Source organism: Meleagris gallopavo, chromosome 1, assembly GCF_000146605.3.
Source record: "Meleagris gallopavo isolate NT-WF06-2002-E0010 breed Aviagen turkey brand Nicholas breeding stock chromosome 1, Turkey_5.1, whole genome shotgun sequence".
Lineage (NCBI taxonomy): Eukaryota > Metazoa > Chordata > Aves > Galliformes > Phasianidae > Meleagris > Meleagris gallopavo.
In genome coordinates, this window is record NC_015011.2 from 186,445,012 (window position 1) to 186,454,398 (window position 9,387).

A 9,387-nucleotide genomic window follows, 5' to 3' on the forward strand; every position below is an offset into this window, starting at 1 on the left:
TAAGATTTCTGGATATTAAAATTACAGAAAAAGAAGCCTAAGAAGGGAGAATGCTACTTATTAGACCTGAAGATTGAGAAGGGAGAAAAATATCATTCATTAGAGCTTTTAATATAGCTGAATGAAATGAGCAAACATTTGAGCACACGGTCTCTGCTATTAAATTAATTTTTTTGCTATTTTTAGACATCCCTAATCTAAATTCGTGCCAATTAAGTCCCAAAGACAGAGTAATAAATAAATATATAAATAAAAAAGAAGAGTTCAGAGATGATGTTAAAACTTGCATTTCTCTCAAGGATGCAAGAATACACTGATATCCTGAAAGTGCACACCCTATTGCAGAGTTTCTTGAAGCTCTCTCTGATCTCTTATGCAATCCCCTCTATTTCCCAGTTTCAAAAGGATTTTAAAGAGGGGCTAAATTATTACTAAGTTAGCCAAGCTACCTGCAACTCATTAAGTGGAGAAATTCAGTGCACACATTTGGTCTTCAGAATCACTCTTTCTTTAGCTTTATCACTAGATGGTGAAATTTGTTTCACAGAATTTGACAAGTCTAAGGTGAAAAGCACAGGCTTAACAGTTAGGGGCTCACATTCATCCCTTTGTGTCAGATGCTCTGGAAAAGCCATCATAGTGACAATTAATTTAAATAATATGAAATATTCAGTGAACTCAATTCTCTCTCCCTTTATAAATGGCCATTTTAGCTGAGAACTATAGTGGCAAGCTGAATATTGATGGCAGATCTTTTCCTCCGGATATGCAGAAACCACTGAATATAGAATTTTCTTCCTTTGTGGAAAAGATGTTGTTAATTTCCTGAGGTTCATTAGAAAATCCCCAGGTAGTGCTTTGTCCAGCAAGTATACCCATTTGTGATCAACATCATTTAGAATGAATGATCACTCCTAATGGAGGACGGTTTCCTGCACTTTCAATCCTGTTAAATTCACAGATGGGTTTTGCTGTTTTCTGCCCTGCTGCAGCCCTGCATCCCTGCCTGGGATGTCTACTAAAGATGCAGAAATCTCTTGGACGAACCTGAGCCAGAGAGAAAGGGGAGGAGGGAAGACTTCCCACTGTAAAGAATAGGAGAGAGCAAGGATTGAAGACTTTGAGGTCTGTATCAGGAGCACAGATAACCCGCACAATTAGAAGAGAAGATCATCAGACAGAAAGCAAAAGACAAATTTAACACATACATGTAATAGCCAAAGAGATTTCAGAAATGAAAAGACAGATTGTACTCAAGACCCTGCTGTTCAATACAGTCTTTCATAAACAATTCATGATTTGAAGGTTAGATGTAGAAATTTGCAACTCGTGCAAGATCTGTAATTGCAGTACCAAACTCTGAGGAGGCTGTAGGGATGCAGGAGGAAAGTAAGGCTTGAAAAACTGAAATAAGTCAACATTGTATGTAGACATAGGGTGGAAAAGAAGTGAGGAAAAACTGGAAATGTTGCTGTACTGTCAACAGTAAGAAATGGGGACATAGTTATAATGAAGATCATTGATGACAACAGACAGGATCAAAGGGCCAAGATAGTATACATCATACTGCCAAAACAGCAAGAATAAGAGTCTCTTCTTAAGCAAATGCTGTGGCTACGAGTTATAGAAATGTGAAATGAGGTTTGTAGCACAGCTGTCAGAGTTTGTACGCTCTGTGTTCTTACATTTTCACAAGTATGTATCCATAATATAAGGAAAACAAAATTTTCAATCTCAGTATGCACTGGGTCACCTGCACACACCCCATTAATAGACAACTAAAAAAAAAGTTTTAAAGGTATTTTCATGTATTTATCTTACTGAACTTGAAATGAAAAGTCATTGGGAATGTCAAATGCAATTTTTCTGTCTTTAGTGGCACTTCATAATCTCTTAGGCAGAGAGAAGACTATGCTGTCATAGCAAAAGTCTTTTCACTTAGACATTTAAAGTGTTCTTTACAGAGGAGATAAATGTTATTATTGGAAAACCTAAAATACAGAATATTTGCTTTATTCCAAAGCTTCCTACTAGCTGAGTGGGGACCCCAATGACCGAACATACAAACTTTATCCATACAGACAAGCATTTGATTTCACAGTGAAAAAACTTCTCCTCAGTTTGGTGATGAGACTGGGACAGAGCAACAGTATAAACTCTGATGGCTGGGTAAATGCAGCTCTCTAAATGAGATAAGATACTGTATACATCATTTACCTCTATATTACTTTATGCCTGTGACAAATCTAAACCCAAAACTGCATTTCCTGTGACACGTTTCTAATATTTTTGTTACTGGCATTCATTCCAAAATTACTTGGGAACACTGGTATACAAATGGAACTGGCAGGTTTGTGGATGTCAGAAGCAGGAACAAATTAAGCATCCTTCTTACTTACTGAAAGTAGTTGTTTGGCAGGAAAACCAGCAACACCAAATTAAATACTTGTTCACAGACTTTGTTACTATAAACTGGTATATTCTGTCCAAAACCTTGCCCCATCTGCTCATGTTTTCCAATATGAGAAGAATAGATATTGTATAGAGGTGATTCTGAATAAATCAATGGCATTTACACATTTTCTACCTAACAATCTCATTTCTACAAGACCACTGATTGCCGTAAGCCTGAGAAATTTTTCAGTGATGTTCAGTGCCCAGACAAGAGGCAATAGGCAAAACCTGGAACACCAGGAGGTTCCCACTGAACACCATGAAGCACTTCTGTGCTGTGTGGGTGATGGAGCACTGGCAAAGACCTGGTGAGGCAGTGGAGCATCCTCCTTGGAGATCTTCCAAAGCCTGAATGTGGTGCTGGGCGCACTGCTTTGGGTGTACCTGATGAAATAGGGTTTGGAGCAGATGAATCCAGAGATCCCCTCCAACCCCAGCCGTTCTGTGCTTCTGTGAACAAGCATGAGACACATGTGCGCTCTTTCTGACCATACCTAAGCTTAATCTGTGATTAATTTCAATATAATAATTTTATTTTTTCTCCTGTACTACATACACTCCAAAATATGATAAAGAACCACGACCCATCACTTCAAAAGTAAAGCTCAAAGAGGACAACAAATACCATAGCAACAATCCTCCACTGTTGTCTAACATCCTTCAGCTCTGTTTTTACCTCTGGATAGGTGCATTTTTGTATCTTCTGAACAATAAAAAAATATTTTATTCAGTAAATTAAAAGCAAAGTTCCAAAGCTGAAGCTTCTAGAAAGTTCTGCTAAGTCCATACAGCCGCATGCAAGGCTAGCTTTAACACCTATGTTACTGCAGTCATACGATCCGGAAAATCTATGATGACTCAAGGACTTGAAACCAAGTCTCCTGATGCTCAGTTGCAGATCATTCTCCACTCAGCCTCATAGAAGAAGAGAAAAAAGGCTTCTAGTAAAAACCCTAATGCGCATGATTCAGATCCAGGCTGCTGAAAGTAAGATTTGAATTTAGTCACATTCTTTCTCAAGAAAGTAAAAGACAGAAATAAAAAAAATCAAAAGTATTATGCTAAAGAATTACTGAAGTTAAATGGCAGTCCTGTGTACACCTGTGAATATATCAGAATAGATCTTTGTGTGCAAAACAGAGTTTATCCTAAATACAGCCGTGTAGTTTATCGAAGAGAGAACTAGCAAGGTTATATTTTAAAAAATAACCGATCACCATCTGTAGACAAAGTGAAGTGGACGTATTAGGTTCTGGTCAATGCCTTTCCTTTTCTCCAAGGTCTATTTACATATGAATTTGACCCGACTCTTATTGAGGATATAATCACTAGCACAATGCTGCAATTTAGAGTGAAAACAAGGATCTTATTGCAGTTTTCTTAAACACTACAAGAGGACAAACTGGGAGAAGAACTCGAGAGTAGCCCTGCTGAGAAGGACTTAGGGATTTTGATTGATGAAAAACTTAACATAAGCCACCAGAGTGCACTTGCAGCCTGGAAGGCCAATGGCATCTTGGTTTCTATCAGAAGAGGGGTGACTGCAGGGGCAGGGAGAAGATTATTTCCCTCTACTCTGCCTTTGTGAGGCCCCAGTTGCAGTACTGTGTCCAGGGCCAGAAAAATACCCTTACAGTCATGGGCTGTAACATTTTAGGCCCTCCAAAGATCAGCAGAGTTAATAAAACCAGAGAAATGAGGAGGGTGGAGAAGCATTTTGCACAGAAAACTGAATTACTAAGAAGAGCTAACTGTGGTAAGAAGGACTTATCCTTGGAGGCAATTCGGACAGGCAGGCATTGCAAACAGTTGCTTTTGTCCTTGGTGGGATGTTCTTGCAATAAGTTTTTGCTGTCTTGCTATACTCCCCCATAAGCACAAAGTGAGTAGAAAACATCTACCAATTGTTTCAAAGTTCTGAAATTGCCCACTGCCTCCTAACAGCACTAATTCGGACTTGAGAATGCCACTGGGATGTCAGTAGGAAGCTGAGACATGTGTAGGTGGACAGCAGAGGTTTTCCACAAGGCAGCCACAGGACTAATGAAAAATTGTTCCTGGTCATTCCCAGGATTGCTTTTTAAAAATAGTATAAAAACAACCAACAATTTGCTGCCTGCTGTGGGATTACAATCAGATAATAATATTGGAAACAATTACTAACGCTCTGAAAACAATGTATTTTGACTGCATATAAATGTGTTGTGGGGAAGGAGGGACTGTTTGAGCTAGATTTTACTCACGATTTTTCAAAAACTTGCATTTTTAACTTGTTAAATCCCTCTGTGGCACCAAAACTGGGTGTGCCAGTCTTATTGCAAAGAAGAATGACATCAACTATGCAGTAAATAAGTAAGGAAGCTTTATTTTCTAACAATTTCCTGCAAAACAAAGAGCACACTCCAAATTTTTTGTTTCTCACTGCCACTGCATCACATTTCTTGATGTCAAAGCCACCCTGGAAAGCACCTTCGGACATCTGAATTGGATAATCTACATTGTATCTAGATTTTCTCATTGCTATTCAAAGAATTTTCACATACTCTGATATTTTCTTTCCCAGATTGTCAGTAATAATATGGGTTTTAACTGCTGGGCCAGCACAGAATGTTTATAAATGGAATTCCAGTACAATATTGGATGATATTGTTTGGCTGTGAAATTCCTACAGAGCAGGGCAGAGCTCTGAAGGTTCACCCTCGGACGAGTAGTGACTCCAGTGTGAACCCATTTCTGTCATCTCCTGTGAGCTTTGGTGTTACTGAAGAGATTGCTGAAGATTTCAGGTTGCTAGTATTAAACCTAAATTAAAGAATTAAATAACAAAATAGTAAAAAAAACCCTTGTACTTTTAAAAGTTCTAATGTAGTTTTCTCAATAATCTAGCTAAAACAATTTAATTGTAGAGGTCAGTTGAATTAGATGATTTTGTCAAGAACAATAATAATAACAGTTAATTAACTGACTCATGTTCATCTGCAAGACAGAAGCAGACCTAAAACAAAGGCATAGTTCTCTAAATTAGCAATCAAAATCAAATCAACTGCCTATGGTGTTACTTTATAAAAAAGTCTTCAATTTATAAAATAAATCTTTCCTGTTCATTATGTTGGGTTTTGCTTCAAAATACGATTTTTAAAGGCTTTGAACACAAAATATTTTTTCTCCTTTTTATTTTTTACATTAAGCTATTTTAATTTCCTTCATTTAACAAATGATTCACAATTCTTGGATTTATAAATTCTATAATACAGTACTCTCCACTTCAGAAAAGAAAGAAAGAAAGAAGGAAAATAAAAGTTTTATGCTGTGTGAAATTTGAACTAAATATCCAGAGTCATGTTTTACAATACTGAAATAAAAGAATACAAAGTGTTAGAAAGAAAATATGATAATGCATTAAAAAAGTTAGACAAACTAAGTAAACCACAATAAGAAATTGAAATAAAAAATTAATGTTATCATCTCCTGAGGGAAAAGGTAATTAAAATGGCTATGTCCTTATGAAATGTTCTCATCTCAATGAAATTACTTTTAAAAAGAAAAATTAATATTCAGCCCAATCTAAGACAGCACATATTTGAATAACAAAGCTTTTACTGTTCACCATTGATATAATATTTAGAACACATACTTACATTGGCAAGACAAGACTGCTCATCCTCAATACACTAGCTTTTCTAATACATTCTTGCAACTCTGATCATTTTAACTTAGCCTAAGATCATTTAGTTAACCTGGGACATAATTTTTATGATGCATTGCTGGACATGCTATTCCTCTTTCAAATCAAAAGAATATCGGGCACATCTGAAATGACCTAAAATGCAATCCAATCAATAGAAGGTCTTTCATTTCTTTGGGCTTTCATCTGGATTTCAGATCTTATTTGAAAGATAGGGCCTTTCAATTGTAAGTGTAGAACAAATAACACTACTGGACTGGTTGCCTTACAGTGCTGAAACGAAGGACACAGGCACATACTGTACCTTTTTGCCTTTTAAATAATGGCATTTGAGAAATACAGTTGGCTGTGGCTTAAAAACATTAGTCTTCAGAAATGTAACACCTGTACCTGGGTGCACCTGGATTCAGATAATGAAAGCTGTGGGAATAGTTATTGCAGTTATTCAGCACTGCTCCCTGCAGATAAGCGTCTCAACAACTCGGCCCTTATCTTCAAAGTGTTTATTGATCTGGATCTGTTACAATGAAAAAAATACCTTAAGCTAGTAAGAAAGAAATGATGGAACCAAAAAAAAAAAAACCCCAAACAAATCCATATGATAGCCTGGGCTTTCAGAAGAAGAAAATCAGTTGTTCCAGTGGCTTTATGGAATGAGGGAACGGAGAATGATCAGACATTCAACTAATTCCTATAAAATCTAGGATCTAATTTAAATATTCTGTTGTTTTGGTGTTGTCGTGTGTGTGTGCCTGTGTGCGTGCCTGTGCTTTCTTAATAAAACTAAAAGTGCAGCAAACAGAAACATTTTTACATTTTATAAAAAGCAATACGCATGATCCGATGTTGAAAGAGAAATAGAGGAACATGTTCAGTAGGTCCTCAGGAAAAGATGAAAGCTATTTTGGATATACACAAAGATAACTGAAAGAAGGAATCACCATCCTGTTTGTTTCCTCTTTTACTCTCTGGGAATGTTCTAGATCTGCCTTTTCGAAAAAGATGTCCCTTTTCTACTGCATCCTACATAAATTATTCACATGAGTTCTGTGAGTCAGTGATAGCATGATAACAGCTCTGTTATTTTATGTAATTGCCGTACATAGGTAATCAGAATGCATTATGTTGCAAAGATAATTACGATGGTGTTTTTTGTTGTCATGTCATCCTGGGAGCTTCAGAAATGCATTTTTCTAACACCTCACATTTCATCTGGAAGGGAAAAAAATTGTCAACAATTTCCTAAGGCTTTGCACTTTTACACAATGCATTAATTACAAAAAAAAAGTTCCAGGTTAGTGACAAGTCCTTCTTTTGTAGTGGCAAAGTCCTGTTACAGAAGACTATTTTATTTAGGCATACGTTGCCTTAATTTGGGAGCTTAAGAAACTCTGCAAACATATTTAGGGAGGCACTGTGTTATTACTTCAATGAGTAATTCACATGAAAATCACTTTAGCAGAGTAGATATGTGTGCACAGTTGTATTGAACCAGTGTGTGTATCAGGCAAATTTTGGTTCACAAATTTCAACTTAACTGACACAAATTTCATATTCTTTGTAGCCAGCATCAGACTTGAACACATGCAGATGACTTTTTTTCCCCTTTCTAGAGACAAAGATTTATGACAAAGATTTATATTCCTGAGGATGATATAAGCTCTACTGCTAGCTTTGAGTTTTCTCTTCATTTGAAAAGTTCAGAAGACAAAAATCTATCTTATCAGATATTTTTAAATGCATGCTGACATCATACTAACAGGTACAGCACCAGCCCTATTTTATACAGCGTTTCTTCACTCAGTTTTTATGCAGTGCTAATTTGTTAGTTAGGTAAGGCACTGTTTTCACTCTTAATTTGTAGGAAATTAAACATGATATCTGAGTTTGACACCAGTTAACATGAATCATCAAATAAAGGAGGAATTTCACCCCTGATACATTGGGATGCTTTTTTTTTTTACTTATATAGAATATGAACTGGAAATGACCCATACAGAAGACTTCACAACTCTTGTGTTCCATCTTCCAAGACCTGAAAGCTGTTTTTAATATGTCCTTTTACTTAAATTTATCTAAGATCATTTTCCTGGCATCCCTGTATATCAGTATGCATATCTTAAACACTTCCATTTTTCCTGGTAAAGACTTAGACTCTATTATGTGGATAAAAATAAAAGTACCATTTTTAAGAAGAAGAAAATATTGCACTGAATGTATTTTTTTCTACGACTTTTCTAATTATCTGTTATCAATCTGCATGAGCAGGTACAGTATCTCTGGGGATTGGGTTTGCCACAGAAGTCTACAGGAAGGATTCTAGAGTTGAAAAATTCAAATCTCTAAGCAGTAATTTACAAAAACTGTAGGGATCTCATATCTCCATGAGATTTAGGAACTTCCACTGCAAGATCTAATTGCAGTCAGGATAAAAAAATCATAATCAATTAGATGAAGTCGTCAAGCAGATCACAGTTGGATAGGGCTAGCAAAGCCTATGGCAATTGTCACACCTTGCAGTGACACATTCTCTTGTGTTTTATGTATGCTATGAAGACAACTAATACAATGTAAGTACAATATTTCTAACTTTCCTCCTAAAATTCTTTCTAAAAGCAGAAGACATTGGTCATGAAATAAAAACATCTAACCATGATAGGTACAATTTTTTTCCCCACCACAAACAGTTGTGTTTGTCATGTGCTGTAACAGTTGAAAGCTGAATATGTGTATGGATCTGTTGAAAAATGAGTCATTGCTCACGTTAAGGCTAGAGTTAGCAATAACTATTTATAAAATATATAGATTATCTTAAGATTCTATTAAATTTTATATGTAATTAGAACGTAGGTATTTGCCTAAATCTTTCAAATATGACTTTTTTTTTTTTTCTTAGCAGAACTATACTGTCCATATAATTACAATATTTTTAAGTAATATTTTTCTGTAAAACATGGTAATAGTCTTATCATTTTTGCAGATATTTGTAAATTTCAACGTTTTTTAAAAATTCAACAAGGTTTTACTAATATTGGCATATTCAGCAATCCCAATGTAGAAGTATTTTCTCATAATTGAAAGCTTTCAGCATTGGCATTTTGTCCAAGAACTTCCTTGTCTCAAATGAAAAGTGCTATTTGTAGACATTTATTCATCATTTCTAAAACAGTTATGACTTTCATTATGTAACGTAATTACAAAAATGAATCCACAAGAAAAGAAAAGAAAAACAAAAAAAAAAAACAGTT